The following is a 13,131-nucleotide window of genomic DNA, read 5'->3' on the forward strand; positions in this document are numbered from 1 at the left end:
CGTTGGGCAACCCCAAGAGGAAGGTATGATGCGCACAGCAGCAAGTTTTCCCTCAGAAAGAAACCAAGGTTTATCGAACCAGGAGGAGCCAAGAAGCACGTTGAAGGTTGATGGCGGCGGGATGTAGTGCGGCGCAACACCAGGGATTCCGGCGCCAACGTGGAACCTGCACAACACAACCAAAGTACTTTGCCCCAACGAAACAGTGAGGTTGTCAATCTCACCGGCTTGCTGTAACAAAGAGTTAACCGTATTGTGTGGAAGATGATTGTTTGCAGAAAACAGTAGAACAAGTATTGCAGTAGATTGTATTTCAGTAAAGAGAATTGGACCGGGGTCCACAGTTCACTAGAGGTGTCTCTCCCATAAGACGAACAGCATGTTGGGTGAACAAATTACAGTTGGGCAATTGACAAATAAAGAGAGCATGACCATGCACATACATATCATGATGAGTATAGTGAGATTTAATTGGGCATTACGACAAAGTACATAGACCGTCATCCAACTGCATCTATGCCTAAAAAGTCCACCTTCAGGTTATCATCCGAACCCCCTCCAGTATTAAGTTGCAAACAACAGACAATTGCATTAAGTATGGTGCGTAATGTAACTAGTGACTACATCCTTGAACATAGCACTAATGTTTTATCCCTAGTGGCAATAGCACAACACAACCTTAGAACTTTCTCACATCGTCCCGGTGTCAATGCGAGGCATGAACCCAAAGTATCGAGCATAAGTACTCCTCTTGGAGTCACAAGCATCTACTTGGCCAGAGCATCTACTAGTAACGGAGAGCATGCAAGATCATAAACAACACATAGCATAACTTTGATAATCAACATAACAAGTATTCTCTATTCATCGGATCCCAACAAACGCAACATATAGAATTACAGATAGATGATCTTGATCATGTTAGGCAGCTCACAAGATCCGACAATGATAGCACAATGGGGAGAAGACAACCATCTAGCTACCGCTATGGACCCATAGTCCAGGGGTAGACTACTCACACATCACACCGGAGGCGACCATGGCGGCGTAGAGTCCTCTCGGGAGATGATTCCCCTCTCCGGCAGGGTGCCGGAGGCGATCTCTGGATCCCCGAGATGGGATCGGCGGCGGCGGCGTCTCTCGGAAGGTTTTCCGTATCGTGGCTCTCGGCACCGGGGGTTTCGTCACGGAGACTTTTATAGGCGGAAGGGCAGGTCAAGAGGCGGCACGGGGCCCCACACTACAGGCCGGCGCGGCCAAGGGGGGCCGCGCCGCCCTATGGTGTGGCCCCTCCGTGGCCCCTCTTCGTCTCTCCTTCGGACTTACGGAAGCTTCGTGAGAAAATAGGCCCCCGGGCTTTGATTTCGTCCAATTCCGAGAATATTTCCTTACTAGGATTTCTGAAACCAAAAACAGCAGAAAACAAGAATCGGCACTTCGGCATCTTGTTAATAGGTTAGTTCCGTAAAATGCACGAATATGACATAAAGTGTGCATAAAACATGTAGATAACATCAATAATGTGGCATGGAACATAAGAAATTATCGATACGTCGAGACGTATCAGCATCCCCAAGCTTAGTTCTGCTCGTCCCGAGCAGGTAAAACGATAACACGTATAATTTACGGAGTGACATGCCATCATAATCTTGATCATACTATTTGTAAAGCATATGTAGTGAATGCAGCGATCGAAACAATGTATATGACATGAGTAAACAAGTGAATCATATAGCAAAGACTTTTCATGAATAGCACTTCAAGACAAGCATCAATAAGTCTTGCATAAGAGTTAACTCATAAAGCAATAATTCAAAGTAAAGGCATTGAAACAACACAAAAGAAGATTAAGTTTCAGCGGTTGCTTTCAACTTGTAACATGTATATCTCATGGATATTGTCAACATAGAGTAATATAATAAGTGCAATAAGCAAATATGTAGGAATCAATGCACAGTTCACACAAGTGTTTGCTTCTTGAGGTGGAGAGAGATAGGTGAACTGACTCAACATTGAAAGTAAAAGAATGGTCCTCCATAGAGGAAAAGCATCGATTGCTATATTTGTGCTAGAGCTTTGATTTTGAAAACATGAAACAATTTTGTCAACGGTAGTAATAAAGCATATGCATCATGTAAATTATATCTTATAAGTTGCAAGCCTCATGCATAGTGTACTAATAGTGCCCGCACCTTGTCCTAATTAGCTTGGACTACCGGGTCATCACAATGCATTGTTTTTACCAAGTGTCACAAAGGGGTACCTCTATGCCGCTTTGTACAAAGGTCTAAGGAGAAAGCTCGCATTGGATTTCTCGCTATTGATTATTCTTCAACTTAGACATCCATACCGGGACAACATAGACAACAGATAATGGACTCCTCTTTTATGCATAAGCATATAACAACAATTAATAATTTTCTCATTTGAGATTTGAGGATTGTTGTCCAAAACTGAAACTTCCACCATGGATCATGGCTTTAGTTAGCGGCCCAATGTTCTTCTCTAACATATGCATGCTTAACCATATGGTGGTAGATCTCTCTTACTTCAGACAAGACGAACATGCATAGCAACTCACATGAAATTCAACAATGAAAAGTTGATGGCGTCCCCAGTGAACATGGTTATCGCTCAACAAGCAACTTAATAAGAGATAAAGTGCATAATTACATATTCAATACCACACTAGTTTTTAAGCTATTTGTCCCATGAGCTATATATTGCAAAGGTGAATGATGGAATTTTAAAGGTAGCACTCAAGCAATTTACTTTGGAATGGCGGAAAAATACCATGTAGTATAGGTAGGTATGGTGGACACAAATGGCATAGTGGTTGGCTCAAGTATTTTGGATGCATGAGAAGTATTCCCTCTCGATACAAGGTTTAGGCTAGCAAGGCTTATTTGAAACAAACACAAGGATGAACCGGTGCAGCAAAACTCACATAAAAGACATATTGAAAACATTATAAGACTCTACACCGTCTTCCTTGTTGTTCAAACTCAAAACTAGAAATTATCTAGACCTTAGAGAAACCAAATATGCAAACCAAATTTTAGCATGCTCTATGTATTTCTTCATTAATGGGTGCAAAGCATATGATGCAAGAGCTTAATCATGAGCACAACAATTGCCAAGTATCACATTACCCAAGACATTTATAGCAATTACTACATGTATCATTTTCCAATTCCAACCATATAACAATTTAACGAAGGAGAAACTTCGCCATGAATACTATGAGTAGAAACCAAGGACATACTTGTCCATATGCTACAGCGGAGCGTGTCTCTCTCCCATAAAGTGAATGCTAGGATCCATTTTATTCAAACAAAACAAAAAACAAAAACAAACCGACGCTCCAAGAAAAAGCACATAAGATGTAATGGAATAAAAATATAGTTTCAGGGGAGGAACCTGATAATGTTGTCGATGAAGAAGGGGATGCCTTGGGCATCCCCAAGCTTAGACGCTTGAGTCTTCTTGATATATGCAGGGGTGAACCACCGGGTGCATCCCCAAGCTTAGAGCTTTCACTCTCCTTGATCATGTTGCATCATACTCCTCTCTTGATCCTTGAAAACTTCCTCCACACCAAACTCGAAACAACTCATTAGAGGGTTAGTGCACAATATAAATTGACATATTCAGAGGTGACACAATCATTCTTAACACTTCTGGACATTGCATAATGCTACTGGACATTAATGGATCAAAGAAATTAATCCAACATAGCGAAAGAGGCAATGCGAAATAAAAGGCAGAATCTGTCAAAACAGAACAGTTCGTATTGACGAATTTTAAAATGGCACCAGACTTGCTCAAATGAAAATGCTCAAATTGAATGAAAGTTGCGTACATATCTGAGGATCATGCACGTAAATTGGCTTAATTTTCTGAGCTACCTACAGGGAGGTGGACTCAGATTCGTGACAGCAAAGAAATCTGGAACTGTGCAGTAATCCAAATCTAGTACTTACTTTTCTATCAACGGCTTAACTTGGCACAACAAAACACAAAACTAAGATAAGGAGAGGTTGCTACAGTAGTAAACAACTTCCAAGACACAAATATAAAACAAAGTACTGTAGGTAAAAACATGGGTTGTCTCCCATAAGCGCTTTTCTTTAACGCCTTTCAGCTAGGCGCAGAAAGTGTGTATCAAGTATTATCAAGAGATGGTGCATTGTTATCATGAGCTCCCCCATCCATAGTGGTACTAAGGGCTTTGTCAATTTTAGGCCTATAATAATACTTCTTTGGTCTAGGCACTTTAGAGACATACATAAACTTTTGCTCCTTACCCACATAAGCTTTCTCCTTATATTTAAGAGAAGAAAATGTTGAACCCAAGGTTCCCATAGCTTTTTCAAGTTCGTCAATCCTATTGATTTGATCATCATGGACAGCATTAGTTCCTAGGACACTAATTCTTTCATCAATTCCTCCTAAGGATTTATCAAGTTCATCAGTTTTATCAAGTAATATTTCCAATTTAGCTTCAATACTTGGAAAATTTTTCTCTATGGTTTCCAATTTTTTCATAACATCTTCAAGAGAGATTTCAGTTTTAACTTTATCAACAGGGGATATTCCAAATAAGCTCTCAATAATGCAACTAGCTTCTAATGCAGGAGTACTTAGGAAGTCACCTTTTGCGAGACTATCAAGAACATATCTATTCCAGCTAGAGATACCAACATAAAAATTCCTGAGTAAAATAATGGTGGAGTGCTTCTTAGTGCATCTATTATGAGCATCGCTAATTCTATACCAAGCATCTCTCAAATATTCTCCCCCTCGTTGCTTAAACGTGCGAACTTCAACTTCAGGATTACTCATTTTAGTAGTAGTAAATAAAGCAAACTAGATAAAGTAAATGCAAGTAAACTAATTTTTTTGTGTTTTCGATATAGCAAACAAGATAGCAAATAAAGTAAAACTAGCAACTAATTTTTTTGTATTTTGATTTAGTGCAGCAAACAAAGTAGTAAATAAAACTAAGCAAGACAAAAACAAAGTAAAGAGATTGAGAAGTGGAGACTCCTTGCAGCGTGTCTTGATCTCCCGCAACGGCGCCTTTAAAAGAGCTTGATGGCGTGTATTTCACACGTTCGTTGGGCAACCCCAAGAGGAAGGTATGATGCGCACAGCAGCAAGTTTTCCCTCGAGAAAGAAACCAAGGTTTATCGAACCAGGAGGAGCCAAGAAGCACGTTGAAGGTTGATGGCGGCGGGATGTAGTGCGGCGCAACACCAGGGATTCCGGCGCCAACGTGGAACCTGCACAACACAACCAAAGTACTTTGCCCCAACGAAACAGTGAGGTTGTCAATCTCACCGGCTTGCTGTAACAAAGAGTTAACCGTATTGTGTGGAAGATGATTGTTTGCGTAAAAACAAGAGAACAAGTATTGGCAAGAGATTGTATTTCAAGAAAGAGAATTGGACCGGGGTCCACAGTTCACTAGAGGTGTCTCTCCCATAAGACGAACATCATGTTGGGTGAACAAATTACAGTTGGGCAATTGACAAATAAAGAGAGCATGACCATGCACATACATATCATGATGAGTATAGTGAGATTTAATTGGGCATTACGACAAAGTACATAGACCGTCATCCAACCGCATCTATGCCTAAAAAGTCCACCTTCAAAGTTATCATCCGAACCCCTCCAGTATTAAGTTGCAAACAACAGACAATTGCATTAAGTATGGTGCGTAATGTAACTAGTGACTACATCCTTGAACATAGCACTAATGTTTTATCCCTAGTGGCAACAGACAACACAACCTTAGAACTTTCTCACATCGTCCTGTGTGTCAATGCGTGCATGAACCCACTATCGAGCATAAGTACTCCCTCTTGGAGTCACAAGCATCTACTTGGCCAGAGCATCTACTAGTAACGGAGAGCATGCAAGATCATAAACAACACATAGCATAACTTTGATAATCAACATAACAAGTATTCTCTATTCATCGGATCCCAACAAACGCAACATATAGAATTACAGATAGATGATCTTGATCATGTTAGGCAGCTCACAAGATCCGACAATGATAGCACAATGGGGAGAAGACAACCATCTAGCTACTGCTATGGACCCATAGTCCAGGGGTAGACTACTCACACATCACACCGGAGGCGACCATGGCGGCGTAGAGTCCTCTGGGAGATGATTCCCCTCTCCGGCAGGGTGCTGGAGGCGATCTCCTGGATCCCCCGAGATGGGATCGGCGGCGGCGGCGTCTCTGGAAGGTTTTCCGTATCGTGGCTCTCGTGATCGGGGGTTTCGTCACGGAGACTTTTTATAGGCGGAAGGGCAGGTCAAGAGGCGGCACGGGGGCCCCACACTACAGGCCGGCGCGGCCAAGGGGGGGGCCGCGCCGCCCTATGGTGTGGCCCCTCCGTGGCCCCTCTTCGTCTCTCCTTCGGACTTCTGGAAGCTTCGTGAGAAAATAGGCCCCTGGGCTTTGATTTCGTCCAATTCCGAGAATATTTCCTTACTAGGATTTCTGAAACCAAAAAACAACAGAAAACAGCAACTGGCACTTCGGCATCTTGTTAATAGGTTAGTTCCAGAAAATGCACGAATATGACATAAAGTGTGCATAAAACATGTAGATAACATCAATAATGTGGCATGGAACATAAGAAATTATCGATACGTCGGAGACGTATCAGTGACCAAGAGCTCGTTGTAAACGGTTACACCGATGCAAGTTGGAACACTGATCCTGATGACTCTAAGTCACAGTCTGGGTACGTGTTTATATTGAATGGTGCTGCAGTAAGCTGGGCAAGCTCGAAGCAGTGCACGGTGGCGAAGTCTTCAACAGAATCAGAGTACATAGCGGCTTCAGAGGCTTCATCAGAAGCGGTATGGATGAAGAGGTTCATTGTAGAGCTCGGTGTGGTTCCTAGTGCATTGGACCCATTAATCATTTATTGTGATAACATGGGTGCCATCGCCAATGCACAAGAGCCAAGGTCACACAAGAGGCTGAAGCATATCAAGCTGCGTTACCACTCGATTCGCGAGTACATCGAAGATGGAGAAGTAAAGATTTGCAAAGTACACACTGATCTGAATGTAGCAGATCCGTTGACTAAAGCTCTCCCTAGGGCAAAGCATGACCAACACCAGAATGCTATGGGTGTTAGGTATATTACAATGTAATCTAGATTATTGACTCTAGTGCAAGTGGGAGACTGAAGGAGATATGCCCTAGAGGCAATAATAAAGTGGTTATTATTTATATCTCTATGTTTATGATAAATGTTTATATGTCATGCTATAATTGTATTAACCGAAACATTAGTACATGTGTGATATGTAGACAACAAGAAGTCCCTAGTATGCCTCTTAAACTAGCTTGTTGATTAATGGATGATTAGTTTCATAATCATGAACATTGGATGTTATTAATAACAAGGTTATATCATTATATGAATGATGTAATGGACACACCCAATTAAGCGTAGCATAAGATCTCGTCATTAAGTTATTTGCTATAAGCTTTCGATACATAGTTACCTAATCCTTATGACCACGAGATCATGTAAATCACTTATACCGGAAAGGTACTTTGATTACACCAAACGCCACTGCGTAAATGGGTGGTTATAAAGGTGGGATTAAGTATCCGGAAAGTATGAGTTGAGGCATATGGATCAACAGTGGGATTTGTCCATCCCGATGACGGATAGATATACTCTGGGCCCTCTCGGTGGAATGTCGTCTAATGTCTTGCAAGCATATGAATAAGTTCATAAGAGACCACATACCACGGTACGAGTAAAGAGTACTTGTCAGGAGACGAGGTTGAACAAGGTATAGAGTGATACCGAAGATCAAACCTCGGACAAGTAAAATATCGCGTGACAAAGGGAATTGGTATTGTATGTGAATGGTTCATTCGATCACTAAAGTCATCGTTGAATATGTGGGAGCCATTATGGATCTCCATATCCCGCTATTGGTTATTGGTCGGAGTCCCGGATGAGATCCCGGACATCATGAGGAGTTCCGGAATGGTCCGGAGAATAAGATTCATATATAAGATGTCATTTTATGTGAATTAAAATGATGCGGAAGGTTCTATGGAAGGTTCTAGAAGGTTCTAGAAAAGTCCGGAAGAAACCACCATGGAAGGTGGAGTCCCTCCGGGACTCCACCTCCATGGCCGGCCAACCCTAGTGGGGGAGGAGTCCCAAGTGGACTCCCCCTATGGGGGCCGGCCACCCCCCCATATGGAAGGTGGAACTCCCACCTCTAGTGGGAGTCCTAGCTTGGGTAGGTTTCCCTATCATATGGAAGGTTTTGGGTTCGGGTCTTATTCGGAGACTTGTAGTCCAACCCTTGGGGCTTCCACCTATATAATGAGGGACAAGGGGAGGGCCCCGGCCACCTCAAGCCCACAAGCTGGCCGCACCCCTCAAGTGGCCGGCCACCTCCTCCCAAACCCTAGCCGCCCCCTCTCCTCCATAGCTCCCGCGTGCTTTAGCGAAGCTCCGCCGGAGTTCTCCACCACCACCGACACCACGCCGTCGTGCTATCGGATTCAAGAGGAGCTACTACTTCCGCTGCCCGCTGGAACGGGAGGTGGATGTCGTCTTCATCAACAACCGAACGTGTGACCGAGTACGGAGGTGCTGCCCGTTCGTGGCGCCGGAGGGATCGTGATCAAGATCTTCTACGCGCTTTTGCAAGCGGCAAGTGAACGTCTACCGCAGCAACAAGAGCCTCCTCTTGTAGGCTTTGGAATCTCTTCAAGGGTGAGAATCGATAAACCCCTCGTTGCTACCGTCTTCTAGATTGCATCTTGGCTTGGATTGCGTGTTCGCGGTAGGAATTTTTTTGTTTTCTATGCAACGTTATCCTACAGAGACAAAGGACTGCAAAGTCTTTTGGTAATGATTTCATTGTGTATCTTGTGGATGATACTCCCACTACCATTTCAGAAGCTCTCGCATCTCCTGATGCAGACTACTGGAAGGAAGCGGTTCAAAGCGAGATGGATTCCATCTTGGCTAATGGAACATGGGAGTTATCTGAGCGTCCTTATGGGTGCAAACCTGTAGGATGTAAATGGGTATTTAAGAAGAAGCTTAGAGCTGATGGTACTATTGAGAAGTACAAAGCTCGGCTTGTAGCCAAAGGCTATACCCAAAAGGAAGGCGAAGATTTCTTCGATACTTACTCACCTGTGGCGAGATGACCACCATTCGAGTACTACTATCATTGGCTGCCTCACACGGTCTTCTCGTTCATCAAATGGATGTTAAGACGGCTTTCCTAAATGGAGAGTTGGACGAGGAAATTTACATGGAACAGCCTGATGGTTTCGTACTGCAAGGTCAAGAAAGAAAGGTGTGTAAATTAAAGAAATCTTTGTATGGTCTCAAACAAGCACCCAAACAATGGCATGAGAAGTTTGAAAGAACTTTGACATCTGTGGGCTTTGTTGTCAATGAAGCTGACAAATGTGTGTACTACCGCCATGGTGGGGGTGAGGGAGTTGTCCTATGCTTGTATGTGGATGACATACTGATTTTTGGGACAAGTCTCAAAGTGATTGAGGAGGTAAAAACCTTCTTATCTCAGTGTTTTGAGATGAAAGATCTTGGAGAAGCTGATGTTATATTGAACATCAAGCTATTGAGAGATGAGAATAATGGGATTACACTTGTGCAATCTCATTATGTTGAGAAGGTGTTGAGCAGATTTGGCTATGCTGATTGCAAATCTTCTCTCACACCTTATGATCCTAGTGTCTTGCTTCGAAAGAATGAAAAGGCAACTAAAGATCAATTGAGATACTCTCAAATCATTGGTTCACTCATGTATTTAGCTTGCGCTACGAGGCCTGATATCTCCTTTGCTGTGTGCAAACTTAGCCTGTTTGTGGCCAACCCGGGAGATGATCATTGGCATGCTCTTGAGAGAGTGATGCGCTATCTAAAGGGAACCATGAGTTATGGAATTCATTATACCGGGTATCCAAGAGGACTTGAAGGGTATAGTGATTCCAATTGGATTTCTGATGCTAAAATGAAAGCCACAAGTGGATATGTTTTCACTCTTGGTGGTGGCGCTGTTTCCTGGAAGTCTTGCAAGAAGACCATCTTAACGAGGTCAACTATGGAAGCAGAACTCACAACATTAGATACAACTACTATCGAAGCGGAATGGCTTCGTGAGCTCTTGATGGACTTGCCTATGGTTGAAAAACCAATACCGGCTATCCTCATGAACTATGATAATCAAACTGTGATTGTCAAAGTGAAAAGTTCTAAGGATAATATGAAAAGTTCCAAACATATCAAGAGGAGACTGAAGTCTGTCAGAAAACTGAGAAACTTCGGAGTGATAGCATTGGATTATGTCCAAAGTGCTAAAAACCTGGCAGATCCTTTCACAAAAGGACTATCAAGAAATATGATAGACCTTGCATCAATGGAGATGGGTTTGAGACCCACTTGAGTTGCCGAGGGGGTAACCCAACCTATGTGATCGGAAATTCCGTGAAGTAGGACCTGGGAAAACAAACCGGAGCAACTGAGTTGAGAGAAAATTTAATACTCCCACTCCGCTGCAGATGCAATTCTCTCATAGCTACTGTAAGGCAGGTTGACAATGTCTTAATGTGTTCTGAGCGACTCTTGATGAGCGAAGACGCTGTCCTACAGGGCAATCTTTTGAAGAACACGCCTATATGAGTGACACTACTGGTCATAGTGTGGGAGATTTGGGTGAATCTCTAGTAAGCTCATGAAAGGCCGAGGAGTATGACTTATAAGCTCCACCCGAGGGGAAGGCTAAGGTAGCCTAGTACCGTGCCGACATTGAGCGAAACTTGCTGCACAAAGACTGACAATTCAAGGCATAGTCCATTGTTCAGTTGTAGTCAAGCGTAGCACCTTGCCTAAGTGGAAGTTCAACTTAACAGTCTCCACCGAAGTGCAGGTATATTAAACAGTGAATGGAACTAATGTGTCATCTAATGTGCATATGAGATCTGGTGGGGGATTGTTGAATGTAGATGGGCTGCAGCCCAATAAGGCAGCCCATGTGGTCTACAATTCCTGAAATCTCAAGGCCCATCACGTTGGCAGCTTGGGACAGCCTTGGGGGACAAAGTTTAGTCCCACATTGCTAGTTGGGAGAGAGTTGGAGTGGTATATAAGGGCTGTTGTTCTAGTCATTCCAAGTGAGTGAGGATAGAAGGAGCCCTCGCGCACTCCTCCTCCTCCTCCCGCCCGTCTCGGCACGGCATGTCACGACACGTCACGCACGCACGCACGTCGCGTTTCGTGACTCGAGTTCGAGTTCGAGACACACTCAAGGAAGCCTAAATTTTTGCTTGGTGCACCAACTGTGTTGGGTACGTGTCGGCCTGCATGTGCATGCTCGCCGCGTGTCCCTGGCTTGCTACGCGTGTCAACGCGGTCGGGTCGGCTTTCCCAGGCTATACCAGGAGACCGATCAGATCTGGAAACAGTGTTCTTAAATCTCTCTCGCGAAGTTCCTTTTGCTGTGCTACTCTCTAGTCTTCCCCATCCCGGCGACTGCGTGCACAGCCGTCCGGGAGAGCAGGCCTCCGAAACCCCGTCCGTTGAGATCCTGCACCGGGAGACGGGCGATAAGGTTTTCGGGGAGCGCCTCGACGCGACTGCTCGCTGCTGTTCGTGTTCATCTTCGCCGGTTCGTCTGCTTCATCGACGACTTCGACTACACCATGGGCGACATCAACAACTCCCATGGTGGTGCTGGTGCTGCTGCTGGTGCGACCTTACCGGTCGTGATGTACGTGATTTCCCTCTCCTACCTTGCACTGCTACTTGTTCCATGTTCAGATCTGATGCATGTGCTTAGTCTGATGTGTATAGTTAAGTATGCTTGTGCATCTGTAATGTTGCTTTCGGTAATTAAACTCACACGGAAATTGCCTAATAATCCAACAGTCTTTAACTTCTAGGCCTTGATGCTGAAACGTGTGCACGGTTGGGTTCATCACAGTTGGCTCTCTCCTCAACGCCCCTAAGAGCATCTCCACTCGTGCCCCCGACGAGGCCCCCGAGCGACGTTTTTCCCATCCGGACGGCGAAATTCGGCCCAGTCGCGCCCCCGGTTCCTCGTTTTCGTCCGGATTTGGCCCTTCATCCATCCGGCGAGCCCACGCCACCCCCGGCCCCCCGGGGAGCGCTCGGGGACTCCGGACGAGTGAAAAGCGGGGAAGGGCCCGATCTGTCGGTGACTCGACGCACGAACCTCACCGCCACGTCGCTCAAAATCTCCCCCACCCCTCGTATCTCTCTCGCCGCCGCACCACCCCGCCGGCTTGTTGCCCGCATTCCGCCGCCCTCCTTCCCCACTGCCTATATTCCGCCGTCTTTGGACGACGGCCTATCCGTCGCTCTTCCGCCGGCCTGCTTGCTCCTCGTCGCTCGCGGCTCGGGTTGCCTCGACCACGCCCGTCAGGTGTTCGTCCATTTGCCTCGCCGGCCATGGACTCGGACGAAGAGGAGGAGCAGATGTTCGTCGAGCTTATGCAAGAAGAGATGGCAGCAGCCGCCCAAGACGACGAGCACATGATGATCCTTGGTTGCTTGGCAAGCATGTACGCCGGACTGGCAACTGGTCGACGTGGTGGGTCGGCACGAGGTCGCCGGAAGTGCAAGCCGAGACAGCGAATGGATGGCTACTGCATGTTGTACGCCGACTACTTCGCCGACAATCCATTGCACGGTGAGAGTGTTTTCCGGCGTCGTTTCAGGATGAGCAGAAAGCTATTTCTGCAAATTGTGTATGCCATCCGCCACTTTGATCCCTACTTCAGATGCAAGGCGGATTGCACTGGTTTGGTTGCCGAACTTGTTAAATTTTATGTTGAATTTGTTTGAAATATGTCAAATGGTCGAGGTTGGGGGTTTCCTGCCGGGGGGACGGCTGGAACTTCGGCGCTCCCCACGCCAAATCTTTCTCCAATCCGGACGAAAATTTCGCCGGATTAGGGCGTGGGGAGCGCCAACGAGTGGGGATGCTCTAATGGTGTCGTCCCAGCGACCGTGAGGGTGACTGCGGCGACATCCTTGGCGGTGGAGAAGGAGCTGTGGTCGA

Source organism: Lolium perenne, chromosome 7 (assembly GCF_019359855.2).
Source record: "Lolium perenne isolate Kyuss_39 chromosome 7, Kyuss_2.0, whole genome shotgun sequence".
Lineage (NCBI taxonomy): Eukaryota > Viridiplantae > Streptophyta > Magnoliopsida > Poales > Poaceae > Lolium > Lolium perenne.